Consider the following 15,846-nt stretch of genomic DNA (forward strand, 5'->3'; position numbering starts at 1 on the left):
AAGCCTTTGCCTCTTTGAGCCACTCTTTCATGTTAGCCCTCAGCTTATAGGCGAACTCCGAGTACGACTCGCCCTTAGCTTTCTCGGCTTCACGGAACTTCTGGCGAAACGCCTCTGCTGACAGCCTGTACTTACGCAGGAGGCTCGACTCGACTTTCTCGTACTCCTCCGCCTCTTCCTTTGGCAAGCGGGCCATCACGTCGGATGCTTCACCTGGCAAAAACGTAAGCAGCTTTTGCGGCCATGAGTCTCGGCTAAACTGGGCCCTCTCGCACATACGCTCGAAGTTGACCAAAAGAAGACCGATGTCTTCTTTTACCTTGTAGGGTCGCATTAGGTCACTCATTCGTAACGTAGGTCGCTCAGTCGCCGCAGACTGCACGCTTAGCGCGGTGCTGTCACTCTAACGCCTAGATCGAGAGGCCTCGATCTCTAGACGCTTCATCTCCAGCTCGTGCTGTCGCTTTTCTCGATCGAGTAGGAGGTCATGCTTTCTCTCTGGTCTCTTTTCCTCCTGTTGTTCCTGTTTCTGTCTCTCGAGCTCGTGTTCTCGCTTTTTCTCTTCGCGTTTCTGTTTCTGCCTCTCGCGTTCCTCAAGCTAGCGCTCAGCCTCTACCTCTGCAGCCTGGCGTTTCGCGGTCTCCCTGCCATTGATCATCTCAGTTCACTCAGACAGCTCGTCATCGTCAGCCCCAACAGCGAGTATAGCCTGTATCAGCTCTGGCTTTCTCAGCGCGTCCGAAACATCCACGCGCAACTCTTTTGCAAGCTCCAACAACTGCGGTTTTTTCAACACCTTCAAATTCATGGCCGGTCTATAGTACTGCTTTCCCACTGCTCCAAAAATGTTTTGCGCGAATAACCCACGTGACAAAAACACACGCCCTACCAGCTATACTCAGAAACCTGGTAAAACTCAGTGAAGACTAGTTCCGCACTCACCCTTGACCACCGTGAATTCTGCGAAGTCCGAATCCGCCTTCACGTCCGTGGTGTTGGATCTCGCACCGCCGGCTCCAGGTGTTACGAAGTTGCCATCCGACCGCTGCCAACCAGTTGCTGCGACGTTGTCATCCCACCGCTGACAACCAGCTGTTGCGTAGGGGAAGGCCGACCCGAGCCGAACTCTGTCGCCTCCGACATACGTGTGGTAGCGTGGTGAAGCGAGCGGCCAGCCAGTGTTGCTGCCGTGAAGAAGTCCAGAAGCCGTAGGCTAACGTAACTGTTTACTTCATAGCGAGAGGTGAGCCGAAGCCAAAGAACAACGCCCCGACGGGCGAGGTAACAGTACAGGACTCGAGCAGAGTGACAGCATTGATTCACTGATCAAACAGGAATGCGTTATAGCGCTTGAGGGGCTCGTATTTATACCTAAAAGCGCCAACGGTCAAAACAAGCGTTCCCACTAGATTATGCACACGCCACGAACGTCACAGACACACACAACAGTCTTTCCAGAGTTCGTGAGCAGTCGTTAGTAGCGCCGCACGCTGAGTCCGAGAGAGGGGAGAGAGGAGGACTCCGGTGGAACGCGGGGCTTCCGTGTCCTTGGGGCGCGTTGAAGCCTGCCTCGTCGGCAACCACCGAAGTTTGAAAGGCGCCGCGAGGCGCCAGAGACCCAGGCTTGTCGAAACGTGAAAGCATGAGTCACGGACACGGGGAAGGGGGTGGCTTGAAAGGCGCACGTAGTGGAAGCTTCGCCGCACAGCCGAGGAGTGTGAAACAAAGCCTAACGGCGGGCTCAATCGTAACACCCATAAACGAACAGCACCTACGCCGGCTTCGCAAATGCTCAAAGACTGCGCCGCGCGACTTTTTGATAAGAGACAGCATCCTTTCGCTTCCCGTCAGCTTGCCAACCTTGACGAACGACCGAGCTACTTCCCAATGTCGGCAAGTCATAATAGCGGCGTGCGCGCCATCCGAGGGGGAACCCCGCGCCGGAACTGTTTTCACTGCTTTGCACCCATTCGCCGTTCACTAGCCCGGGATACATGGACTCGACGAGAAAGGGTCGAGTCGAATGGCGGGTTTAGCTAACTCGACCCCTCCCGCGTTTATATAACCCCCGTCAAAGAATTGAGGTGAGGGGAGTGGAGGGGTTCCCGGAAAAAGAGCTACCGTATTTTCACGACGCTAACGCGCACCCTGTTTTGCTAAAAGGTAGCCTTAATATTTGTGTGCGCGTTATAATCATGCTCAAAACCGAATAGGCTTTAAAGCGGTCAGCAGCATTGCCATGTGGAACGGACACGAAGACCCCCCAAAATCCAACTCAATTCAACAAAAACAATCAGTCAACACTACGTGAGTGAATTTCGGCGCACTAATTCCTCAGTGTCATGCCTCATACCTTGGTCAGCTTTTGTACAATTTTTTTTGTGCTGCTTCAATTATGAAGATCAAGGCACTTGAAATTGCGAACATCTTCAATGTTTCCCGCTATAACTTTATTTCCAGCAGCAGCTGGATCAGCAAGCTCCTAAAGCACAATCATTTTTTGCTTCCACAGCTGCATACGCCAAATGAAATTTACCTCTTCCAGGAACGTGGTGTCATGTCTTTTTCATCTGCGCAGTGCCGTCAGTGTCAATTTTTCTTCGAATTTTACTGTGCAAACTTAACCGCGCGTTACGTTTGGAGGGGCGTTAGAACCGCGCAAATACGGTATTCTGCTCCCCGCGGGCGGCCGACTCAGCCCGACGAACGAGCCAACCCACCCCCTGCCTCCGAGTTGACTGAACTCGCCACGACGGCTCTCCGACCCAACCCGTCCGCTTATACATGGGGGGGGGGGGGGGGTAAGTCCAAAAAACCTGTTTATTTCGACTCAACGTGCCCTCGTCGGGTCAATGTAAACGGGGCTACTGAGACCGCCCGGTCGAGCTGACCGCATACAAACGCAACAGAGGTACTCAGGCTAAGCACCCCCGTCTTGTGCCACACAAAAGGAACACAAAGCATGCTCTCAGCGGCCCCAAACTTCGCGTCCCTGCTGCGGCATGAAAGGAACACAGCATGGTAGTTAAAAGCGGAGGCAAAGCCGATACATGAGCCACCGGCGGCTTTCATTAATTAAATGAGGAGCCCGAACTTAACACTAGAGGCGAAATAACCGACCCATGAGGTACTTCATGAATTGGCGTGAATTGGCCATCGCTTACCCCGCCAATTTTTATAAAAGACGGTCTTTTAGTAAGAATGGTCTGGGTGAAAGAGCGCAGCTTGTCTTGGAGAAAAAGGCTTCGGGAATTTTCCAGCATATAGAACCGTGGCTGACGTCGTAGTAGGCCTTGTGGGTGTCCATGGCAAGCACTGTCCGCACTTTGGGTGAACGACCGCCAAGTAGAACCATTGATGGAAGATGGCTAAGCCCATCCTCTGTAACCAGACGAGGTACAGAGGATGGGCCGGGTGGTACCATAGGGATGTGTCCAACCACAATTGAACGCGGGCTGCTAGCATGCGCCCCAAGAGCTTGCAAAGTGTGGCCGTCAAGGCGATGGGGCGAAAATTAGGAAGATGGTCGCGAGTGGCTTCGCAGGCTTCAGAATAGGCACAGTAACAGCGTAAAGCCACGACTCTGGTACTTGGGCAGAGAGCCAAACCTCGTTTATGTAGTCCGGGCTAAGCGCTAACCGCTGTAGAAGAAGCGCTGGTTCATCGAGGTTTTTATAAATTTCATATGTAATGCTGTCTAGTCCCGGAGCCGTCCGAAGTTTAGCGTGATCAATCACAGCATGGTGAGAGCTGATTGAATTCTATGAAGCGCGTCGTCTGAGGGCTGTGTTACAGCCCTCAGACCTGGTGTTACAGAGGAAATAAATCGACAAGGCCACTGGTTAGAAGGATGTCAAAGGCAGAGTACAAGGCGCGGGCAACGTCGGCAGCAAAATGATCGGGATTCTTGCGCGACGCCAAACATGCACTGGCTGCCATCTCTGGAGTGCGTCCACCAGTTTCCATCGCCCGAAATTGCGCCAGATGGATGGACGACGATGGGCCGAGCGAGTCCCAACCAGCTAAGCTACTACTGCCTTGACAGGAGTTTCTCAGGTCGTCTGGCAGCCTCTGTCAAACGTTGGAAACGTGTTCGGGCCGTTACTGACGGGGGATCTCGCAAGGCAGCCATTTCAGCCAGCTTGGCTGGACTCATAGCTGCAAACGTCGGAGGTCAGGCTTTGGCCGGTACTCCTCTACCCAAGTTTTCTGAGAGGTGTCATTCAGGGCTTGCTTAATAATAGTGATTGGACCCGGGCTGAGCGCCGTGAAGTTGTTGTTGATGTTACCCCAAAAGTCGCCCACATTTACAACCGTGCAGCTGCGCCGAAGGCAACGCGTCTAGCTCGGGGTAATGCCAAGCTTATAGTCTGGTGGCCATTGCCCCAGCAGTCTCCCTCTCGCTTCATGATACCGCATCACCCCCAAGCCACCATGTTAAGTCGGTTGAGTACGGTGGTATCCTGGGATGAATATATCGGCGCGTAGGGCACGAAATATAAGCAAGTAGCGCAAAATGAGCATCACTAAAGTGGTCCAGTAACATGCGCCCTTGTTTACTTGAGGTGGGGTAACCCCAGTCATGATGAGGAGCATTGAAGTCCTCAGCGTCATGTATGAGACAGGCTGCGTTCGAACGGCGCAGAGAAGATAACCAGCCCAATCGTAGGGTAGGTGCACATCCGCTGCGTGGGCGCATGGCATGACAAGAATTATGGCGCACAGGGGCAACCGCATCTTATAACCGCAACCACTTTTTGCAATTGCCGTGCACCACATGTGTGTAGGGATTGGAGCTTTTGCGTAAGACGGCACTACAAAAATGGCGGCTTTGCCAGGCAAAGAGGTGGTGGAGCCACAGCGCCGATTAGGTATGGAATCGCTTGTGCGAATATTCGGGCGCTTCGAATATTCGAACGAATATTACAGTATTCGAATTCGCTTCGACTGGAATTTAAAATTTCCGATATTTCGAAGTATTCGATGTGAACGAATAGCAAAACTTCCTTCAAGTTTCGGTTTCGGTAGGCAAGGCGCATGCCATTGACATCAGTCCTACATCTTGACTAGATGCAGAGCCAAGACAAGCTAAGCCACATTCAGAGTGTTGTCGTAGCCTTCTTACGCGCGCATGTTCGGCAGGGTAGTCGAGGCTCCTGTTTCATTGTTTCAAACAATGTAATTGTGCCCATTGCAAACATTTGCAATAAAAAAAATTTCGGCTCTCACGAACGGTCCTGCGCGGCCCGGCGGATGATACGAACGAGCCGGCGAGGCGCCCGACTGCCGAACGAGCGAGAGTCCGACGTACGGGCTCTTTCTCCAGGAACAGTCGGGCTGTTTTTTTCTGCTCGCGAAAACGCGCCGCGGGCTCCACAGGCGCGCTGACGCTGCCGCGAAACCACCCGCACGCAACCAGGCGGCAGCTTCAGTCGCCAAGTGGTCCGCGGCGCCCGAGCCACCGCTTCTAACCGCTACTTAAACTGCCGTTCAAAGCACACACGAAGTTTCTCGTGCGTTAAATAAGCTAATAATGTGGACGAAAACGGTTCTATACAAAATCATCCGCGCCGCTAGTGAAAGCGCCCATGAAATATCTGCCGGGTTCTAAGCCTAAACATCTCCGGTGGAGCCAGCCGGCCATGATGCAGCCTCCATGCAGCCAGCTGTCTTGAGCGCTTCAAAACTGCCGCTCTGAGGCGCACGCCTTCACGTTGGCGCAAATAGTCAGGCTCCCCCCACTGCCACGCGCGTCATTTTCTGACCGAGGCACAGGCGACCACGGGCGCGGAATCGCCGAGGCGGGCGTGAAAATTGCGCGAGCAACGCCGACGCGCACGAATCCCGTGAAAAAATGCTTTTGTAGTGAGCGTGGGCACCGCCAGTGAGGAGACGAAAGTCCAGAAATTACCGCTCGGCGACATCGAGGTTAAAAAAGGCAGAAAAACGTCACGGATTTCTCCACGCGAATGTAAGAAAAGAAATAAACGAAAACTTTTTTTCAGTGCTCAATTTTTTGGTCTGTGTTGGGTCATACGAATTTCGGATGATACGAATATTTTTCGCGGTCCCGCGAGATTCGTATCATTGAGATTTTACTGTAAAACTTTTTTACCGGAATGTCTCAGTGACAGGAAGCTCAGTGACACCTAACAGCTATTCGAATTCGCTTCGACCACCGTAGGGCTATTCGCTTCGAATTCGCTTCGAGCTAAAATATCACTATTTGCACAAGCCTAGTATGGATGGATTAGCGTAAGCGTTGAAATTGGGAAGGCGAGGCAGAGAGGTTGTCTCTTTTAGCAGGAAAGGCCGAGCCCAAAGTTTAGCCAGGCGAAGACGTTCACAAAGCTCTCCAACTTTCGTTGTGAGCCCGACTGCACTAAATATTGTGGTTCAGGCATAATGAAGTGGAACCTAGCGAAGTTGGACTGCTAAAACTTACAGCAAGTGCTATAGCTTCTGCATCACAAAATCTAGAAGTTCTTGGTGGTTGTTGGCAGAGGAGACTGGCTTTGGCGTGTTCAGGGTCGAGGACGAGAAAAAGGTCTGATTGGAATGACGCTGCTGTGTGGAGGCGTCTGACGTTGCGGGCGTCCAATTTGCCGAGCAGGGCGTTGGGTGAGCTTTGTAACCTCAGTTGGCAGGAGGGGCAACTGATGGTCTACTTGAACCAACTCGTCCATATCAGGAGATTCTTTTCCACTTTGACTTTGCTGATTTTGCTGGCGGCGGGAGCGGGGGAGCACATCGCGATATGTCGGCTGGGACAACGTTGTAGTAACATAAGAATGGGTGTTCTCCGGAGGCTCCATAGTGTCTTCTTCCACTGCGACTTCGTTATCCTCCTTCAATCAAACAAACCGGTTGGCCGTACGGACTCCGCTGGGACCGGACTGGCGTCTCCACGCGCGTCGCTTAACGCGAATAGCTTTGGTTTGTAAAGTGGGACATTTTTGTCCGTGCTTGCATGTTCATTTGTACGGCCCAGGCCACATATAAACTCGGTCTGTGGCGATGCAGTCGACGGCGTAGCTGGTGGTTTCGATGGATCGGTAGCCGGTTGTTCTGACTCAGGGAATGGGAACGACTTGTTCATGTGTCCTACAGAAGCATCGATAACAGTGCACCACTCCGGCCTTGTATAGATGTAGGCGAAGCTCGCGCCCATTGTACAGGAAACGGTCGGGAGGCTTCAGCGGGCCTCGTACAGTAAGGCACGTACGCTTGTGTTGAAAGCTTCTTTTCAGGTGTGAGGGGAATATAATACAGGGAGCAAAATCGCTGGTCAGCCTCTAGAGACGGCACCCATACCGATATTGTGGTAAGCGTGGCCAGCAAATCCACACGTTCCTAGGCAGACGGTGAGCGTCTGCTGCAATGTCTTCGTTGGAAGAGAGAAAATGTTGAAGCACTCTCGAGACTTGATCGCAACCTTGTACGTCGAGGAGTTCGGAGCCCTATCCTTGGAGCCCTGAGAATCGACGGTCGTTCCATGAGTTGGAGGGGCAGCCGGTGGTGTAGTTTGTTCACCTAACCGTGGGAGTGACAGATTTGTGGCCGGTGAACACACGCTTGACTGCAGGCGTAGATGTGTCAATGGTCGGGACTGCGGGCGCTGCTTGGTACGGCAGGCACTTCGGTAAACTGGGTGGGTCAGTCGGAGGTACGAGCTTGCAGAAGCCAAAAAAATAGCACTAGAAAGCTTCTCTAAAATCACAGCAGGCAGATACATCCTACAAGTGTTTCACATCAGCTATGAGATTCAGCAAGAAAGAAAGGTGGGGCCTGTACGTTTCCGCACAAGCCCCACCAATACAAAGGTTAAGTCACACGCCACTACACGACTAAGCTATATCACACACTGGGACAAATACCGCGAGTTATTACAGCAGCAGCCGCCGGCCAATAACATTGACCATCTGCTATCACAGCTACGCGCAGCAAAGCGGAAAGCCACCAAGAACCTACGGGTTCCGTCTGACCATCCAGAACCTGAAAGACATCTGCTCACCCTATGGAATAGGAGGCTCCCGATTCTCGCTCAATACCGTTGGTCCGGCCACGCTGCGCGCCACAAAGCACGGTTGCGCAAAATACAGCGTTCCATTGAAGAGTACACGACTACGCTCGCGTCAGACCGCTGGATGGGAATTTGTGAATCTATCAATGGGCAGACTCACACGTCCAAGGTATGGGCCATACTGCGCTCTCTCCTCAGGCAGCGCAAGACCTACAACTGCGCGGCTCGTGTGGCCCTGCGGGAAGGCATTAGCGCTCAGGAGCTCGCCGAGCAGGCCGCTCAAGTGTTTTTCCCTCAGACGTCTCGCCCAACAGACACCACGTACCAGAAGGATGCAAGTTCTGAAGACAGCGAGCCATTTAATAGTCCCTTCACCATGCTCGAGCTGGAGCACGCCTTGCAGCATGCTTACGCACGTAGTACTCCAGGAGCCGATGGAATGTGCGTTGCTCATCTACGCAATATGCCCTACGAGTACAAGCACGCTCTTCTCGTCGAGTTCAACCGTGTTTGTGAAACAGGGGTACTGCCCTCCGCATGGAGGTTTTCTGTGGTCAAACCCATTCCGAAGCCTGGTAAGCCACCGCATACCTTATCAAACCTCCGTACAATCACTTTAACTTCATGTGTTTGTAAAGTAATGGAGAGCATGGTCAACACACGCTTGCTGTGGCACCTTGAAGATCGCGACCTTTTAGCTCCTACAATGTACGGATTCCGCCCAGGGCTATCAACACAGGATGTGCTCCTCCACCTAAAAGAGGATGTTCTCGACTCTAATTCAGTGCACCCACCAGCTGTTGTTGGAGTGGACATGCGCAAGGCATTTGATGGCGTTCCACACAGTACCTTTATGACCAAAGCACGTGCCCTTGGCATCAGAGGGAAAATGTACAACTTCATAGCGGGCTTTATAGAAGGGCGAAGCTACCAAGTCGAAATTGGCCAAGACGCCAGTGCTGTACGAGTCAACCAAGCAGGCGTTCCGGAAGGCTCGGTGATATCACCGACCCTGTTTAATATAGCTATGCATCAGCTGCCAAGACGCCTTGCGGACGTGCCGGGCCTGAAATACGCGGTGTATGCTGAAGATGTCATTGTGTGGACGCATCAAGGATCCATCGGTGAGCAGGAGGACGTCTTACAAAGAGCCCTCAAAATTATTCACGACTACGTGACGGAAACAGGTTTACACACCGCCCCAGACAAAACCGAGTTCGTCGTCATTCATGGTGGCTGACACACCCCTCTCAAACAGGAAGAAAAACAGTCTTTTAAACTTTACATCGATGATCGACCCATAACTCGGAAATATACTATCCGAATACTCGGTATGCACCTTGACGAGAACTGCACAGTGAGCACTTGGTTCAAACGGGTTACGAGGACCCACAAACAAATCCTGCATGCTTTACGCAGAATCTCTAACCGCACTCGTGGAGTAAACGAACGTGAAATGCGACAGTTAGCGTAAGCTTTTCTCGTTTCCCGTATCATGTATGGACTGCCGTATCATCCGGTCAACCGCACGGAGATGCTCGCGCTCGATCGGCTACTTAACGAGGCCGAACGCATTGTTACTGGCCTTCCACGGTACACACGCCTCGATGCGCTCAAGAGCTGTAGCAAGCTCACCAACCTCTCTGAGCTCGTCGACATGCACATCCGCACACAGGAGGCAAGGCTTCGCGCGACAAATGCCTGGCGGTACACGCTCATGCTCCTCGGGTATGACATCCACGCATTGCCCACTCTGCCCAACAAAACACCGCCGTGGGAAGTCACTGCACTCACCGATGGCAAGCCACTTCCGTTTAATATGGATCCCACTCAGCGAGTGCGGCACTTTGCCTATGCCAAGAAGCATCCTAAGGCTACGAGCTCCCTCCCCTTGACTGAATGCATCGTATACACGGACGCTACACTACTGGTAGATGGTACCAGCAACACTTGCTATGCCACTGCGTGGTAGGACCAGACAAATGGGTGCCAGAACCGACGCCATCATGTATCAACATAGGTGATATACAGCACCCGCGCAGAGTTAATGGCCATTCTAGATTATTTGGAGTGGGCCCTCGAAACTTCATCTGAAACTGACCCCGCTCACCATCGTGTGTACACTGATTCTCAGGCTGCCCATCGAGCATGCGCTAATGTTCTTTACACAGATCATGTGCTGCAGAAGATCCGACACCAGGCGTGCCTACTCCGTGAACGCGGTCACGATGTTACCATCCTCTGAGTCCCCGCGCATTGTGGTATCCCCGGAAACGAGAAGGCTCGTAGATTAGCGCGCACTCACCTTTACACCACGCTAGCCAGAGCCTCCGATACTCCTTTTCCTGTCCTAGCTACCCCACGCGAACTAGCAGATCCGATGGCAGACAAATATTTGACAAAACAACAACGTGCGGCCTACCTCACAGCAATTCGGATTGATACCACCGCTCCCCTCGAAGATATTCACACGGCGAGAGTCTGTCCTGCTTCGAAGAATTCCGACAGGCACACTCCTTACTCCATTTTTGCTGAACCGTTTCTACAGAGGTGACACACCACCGCCTGTAACTGGCACCTGCTCCATGTACAACTGCCGCGCTGATCTCGACCACCTGTGTTGGGAGTGCCCCCTCTACATTCCAGCTAGGCTTCGTGCCCTGGCCACCATAAAACGGGGACCCTGGCCTTCTTCTCTCCGGACATGGGCCTGTCCGGACCCCAAGCCTCCGGATCGAGCCCCCGAGCTCTGGCGAGCACTCCTCCTGTTTCTTCAAGACCCGGCGGCGCCACCGGTTCGTGATCGGCTCCTCGACAGCCACAAGATTCAAGCGGCCCCCACTTAGCTTCCTACAATGCGTCCGTTAAAAAAACGGAGGCAGCCCAATCCTTTCCCTCTTCTATAACGCCGTAGTCCTTTCCACCGCAGTGCCCTCGGCACATTATAATGTGGAATAAACGTGGTTTCATTCATTCTACTGCAGCAAAACTCATAATAAGCGATCTGCGATAATGAACTTCGCAAAGGGAAGGATCTCATCTGAGGTACAACGAATCTTCAGATGATTCAAGAAGTGAAAACCGCGAGGGGTCCAAATTATTGAGCACCGGCGCACTCTGCACCCCCAGAAAACGAAAACGCTATCGAGGAAGCTCGAGGCCTGAGCTTCTGAGACTGCCCAGAAACACCTGGAACATTGTTCCGCCCTAATGGTAGGAACCGCATAATGACATATAAGCAGATAACTGATCATTACTGCTATTAGGGAGGGCCAGATATCCAGCAGCTCATCGCAGCTTGTGAAAGTGGCAGTCAGCGTACAGACTTTGTTTTCCCGGGCTATATGAAAACAGGTGTAAATTATGTTCAACAAGGGCCGACGCTGAACACATTCTGTGGGCCTTCCCCATTACAGTCAACAGGACACTTCAAGCTCTCGGAGCAGCGGGAGACCGTGCTGCTCAGTTCAGGCACGGACGTTTTAACTACGGGCAGTCCAGATGGCCGAAGACACCGCCAGGGCCTAAGGACTCCTAGCCGCCGTCTGAGGGGGTGGGGGAGGGGGATGAAGGGGACTCCCACCTCACTTCTTCCCTCACCCCCGTCTCGGACACAATAAAGCCACTCACTCACTCGCGCCTGTCGCACCAAGCTAACGGTGCGCTGTCCCATTACTTGTATAGTTCAAAAAAATGACGCCCACCTCCCCTCGCGGGAACCCTGGTGTGATGCGACGCTGAGGGGGGTTCAAGCGCAAGCGGAGAGCAACCGTCGACCAAAAGGCCGCCGAAGAGCGGCACACCGGTTATATGCGCGGGAGGTTCCCATACCCATTTCACCCTTCCCGCTTGTTCCGTCCCGTTTCAACCCGGCGCAAAACGACCTCACCGCTTCGCCCTTTCCCACTGGGCCCGTTCCCGTTTGAACCTATTCCCATTTCAACCTTCCCGTTTGTTCCTTCCCATTTCAACCCGGGGCGAAAGAACCTTCCCGTTTCGTATTTTCCTATTTAGCCCGTTCCCAGAATAACATACCCAGTTTATGAAACGTTATATAAACATTTTCATATTCTTTTTCATTTATTTCCGTTTGTTCACAGCCGCTCCGACAGCATGCTCAGTACATCCAGAGTCCTTGACAGCTTTTCAAACCTTGGCTTCACTTTTTGAATCTAGAGACGACGACATTTGGTTACAATTCGTCATACCAATTTGCGAATATTTTAAATTAACAAAGCCTAACAAACAAATTAACAATTAACAAATTAATAAACAAATCTTTTAAATTAACAAACAAGTATTTTAAATTAACAAACCAAAAAATGATAAAATCAAAAAGCCCCGAAAAGCGCAAAGGAAGCACAAATAAAAAATTTAAAAAACACCCTCACTTTGAAAAAAATCGTATTTGGCGGACTAACACATTTAATCGTTATAATAGTCAAGTGTACATCAATGTCGAAAAGAAACAGATGAATACTATAAAAGATAAAAAGATGTATAAAAAAAGTAACCCTATGTATTGGATACATATGCCACACCTGGCTATAAAAAATTGCAGTCATGAAAAGTGGCAAAAATTATAAACTTAGCTTTGCGTTTTATTGATTCTGTTTATTCACGTCACTCTAGCGTACTCAATTTGCATAATAGGGCAAACCATCAAAAACTTCAGCAGCGCAGGGTCATCTCTAGCCTAAATTTTCTTTACTACAGAAACTGAAAATTGTCGCGAGAATACTACCTCCAAGGGCCTTTGAAACGTTCAGCGAGAAGACATCATAGTAAGACTATTAGGCAGCCAATCAGCTTAATTACTATTCGAAAGTTCTCTTTGTTTCCTCGTGCAATTTCTTACTGGAATAAGTAAACTGAACGAACAGTGAACTCGGTATCGTTAGAAGAATTTTCCCCACGTATTGTAAATATGTGTTCTGGTTGAATCGTCGTATTTTAAAATTGGAATACATTACGAATGCATGTCCTTGTTGGGACCCTTTTGATTCTATTACATATTTATGTCTTTTACTTATTTGTGTGAGGCGTTTTTAAACTACGCCAACCACTGATGTGTTTTTATGTTCACTCCTGCATGACCCCGACCAGGCCGTAAAGTATCAGTAAATAAAAATATCTGCCCATTACTCACGTAGGAAAGGCATTTGTAGCCAATTCTGAGATTTCTGCACATGTTTTTGCCTTTTTTAAAGTCTCTTCTACGAACATCTTTGATCTATAGATCTCTCGAACCCGAAGACAAAGCTAGGCTCCAAACAATGAGTATTGGCGGTGAGATCTTTGAGTGGCGCCCCCTGGCTCTGACGTCGGCTTAGGGATTCGCGCCGCTGTCGTCTGCTACACTCCGCTTGTGAAAGGCAACAGTGCCTGGGCTAGAAATCGCCCGCTTCGTTGCTGTAGTGCGTTAAAAAGCGTATTTCTAGCTCACTCAGGTATTTTGCAAGCTTCTGACGCATCTGAATAATTTGAAGCTGTATCCCCCACAAGTTCGCAACACACGAAGAGATAGAGAACAACTTTCTTCAGAGTATCGGTCAGAAGATCGTGTGTAACTCGTCCTTTCTTGCTTATCCGCGAGGATCAGTGACCAGAGCTTCTCGATAAGTATTCAAAAATGCGTAGGCTTCCCTGAAGTATTTTTGAGATGCTCCTATGAAGACTCAACAGTCTAATACTACGTACCAAGCAGCTCTACACGCTCATCGAACAGCAGGAAATAAAGCGGCCTTCTTCTGTTTCTTTCGTTCTTGTCTTGTATCGGATTAATGTTTCTTGCTTTTTATTTCTGCCCAACGCATTAATTTTTCTGCGCCGTCACCAACTTCTTATTAGGAGGTTTCGGGATGTTTGGGAGCCTCACAAAGGGCTTGTGGATATTTCCTTCATTTTGTATGGCATACATTCCCTTCACAAATTGGCTTTTATTACGGCTGCGTGCAAGAAGGTGCATATCCGCAGCGTGCTTTGTTTATTCACATGCAAATACAATGGGAAGGTTTGTGCTACGCCACCGCGATCGCGCCCTAAACAACGTGGTGCACAGTACTCGAAGGCGGCTTTTGTGCTCCGAATTTCTATCGTAATTATATCGTTATCATAACGAACTGACTCTCAACTCGAACAATGATGACATGATTACGGAGTTGAATGCATGATATACTCGCTAACTAACGTAATAAATAGTATACCTGCATATATTACAAGACTCGAAACCGAAGAATTCCAAGTAGCTCTTTATTGCTTTTCAACTCTTCCAGGCGCGAAGAACAAATCCTATTCTAATCGGGATGGCGCTCTATGATTTGAAGAAAATTACTTTTACTCTCTTGTCCTGGATTGAGGACCCGGCCCACTAACCAGATCGATTTAATTGTTAAACAAAGTTTCCCCTCCTCCCCTTACTCCTCCTCCTCCTCTTGAGTGCCGTTTTCCTATAACGTATATCCGAATATCGGGAAGATATGGCTGTGCAAAATGTTCCAAAATATCCCTCCAGGTCTTAACAAACATATATGTGTTACTATAAATTTGACGAAGACGTGACTCGTTTTGCTCAATAAACCTCCATACTGGTTAGATGCCTGGTATAGAATCAGCACGCGCGTATATACACACTGGGTTATTTGGAACTCAACCTACAGTTTTTGCAGTCTATAGTGCATGTCGGCAAACTTTCATGCATTGACAACGTAAAGTGATGTAACAAAACGCGTTCGAGCGTTCGGCAAGGTTGCAAAAACTGTTTTACCTTACATATGATTACCGGGAATCGTGATGCCTTCTGCCAAAGCCGACAGCCCTGAAGGCCTAGAATTTGTTTTGGTCTTACATTTTCGCTGTTGTCGGTTATTAGCAGCTGACTGTTCCTTTTGTTCGAATGCTTACATGAGAAGCTGACGCCTAGCTCCGACTCTTCGCGCTCCGCACAGGACCGGCTTCGCAAGGAATGTGGTGGCGCCGGCAATGTTTCTCCCGTAGCGGCATCCAAAACTATACTTTAATGGACACCATGAGCTAGTGTATGCCATTTTAAGCCTGTTATTATGATAAAAAGTTACCCACACGCCAATTCTGGTGCGGACAAGCATCAGACGTTGACCGAGCGCAAAGAAACAGCAGGGAGAGCGATCCTGAGTGAAGCAGACGACAAATGCGAGAATCCCTAAGCTGACGTCACGGAGGCGCGCTTCGCAGCGCCGCCTGTGTTCGCGCTCACCGCCAATAAGAGTGGCTGATAAATAAATTTTAGCCGCACGTACGAACACCAACTGCAGGAAAATCCGATGTGTGCATTTCTCAAAATATTGGGTATCTTTATAGTACACTTTCGCCGCTACAAATTTTGTGTCAAGAGGGCAGTTTCGGCCTAAGGCATTCGGAAACTTTTATCGGCCGGAAATATCGGTCGATTCGGGAAAGTTTAGTGCGTACAAGTTTTTAGTGCATGACCCGTTGCTTGTAAGCACATTTTGGGGAACAGCTTCGAAGACGGTAACACATATTTTCAGAAATTCAAATGGGTTGGAACGATGCGGGTTCAAATGAGAAGTGCGCTTTGGGAGCGGGTTGTAACGGGAAGGGCGTTTTGGGAACGAGCTGAAACAGCAAGCGCCCAAACGGGAAGGTCGTTTCGGGAACGGGCGCACACGGGACGGGTCAAGCAGGAAGGGCGTTTCGGGAATGGGTTCAAACGGGAAGGGGTCAAACGGGAATGGGTTCTTTCGGGCTACACCCATATGCGCTGCGCGCCCGAAGGAGAGGAGACCGCGGAGAGAGAGTACCGCACATGCGCAGCACCACGGGCA

The 15,846-nt window shown here is 50.4% G+C and overlaps 1 pseudogene; it reads left to right on the forward strand.

Moving 5' to 3' along the window:
- The first annotated feature begins 9,479 nt into the window (after positions 1-9,479).
- On the forward strand, positions 9,480-10,869 carry LOC144168268 (uncharacterized; annotated as a pseudogene).
- The last annotated feature ends 4,977 nt before the right edge of the window (positions 10,870-15,846 follow it).

The sequence above is a fragment of the Haemaphysalis longicornis genome, unplaced genomic scaffold (genome assembly GCF_048455015.1).
Source record: "Haemaphysalis longicornis isolate Haplotype H1 unplaced genomic scaffold, Haemaphysalis longicornis Haplotype H1 scaffold_1, whole genome shotgun sequence".
NCBI classification, from domain to species: domain Eukaryota; kingdom Metazoa; phylum Arthropoda; class Arachnida; order Ixodida; family Ixodidae; genus Haemaphysalis; species Haemaphysalis longicornis.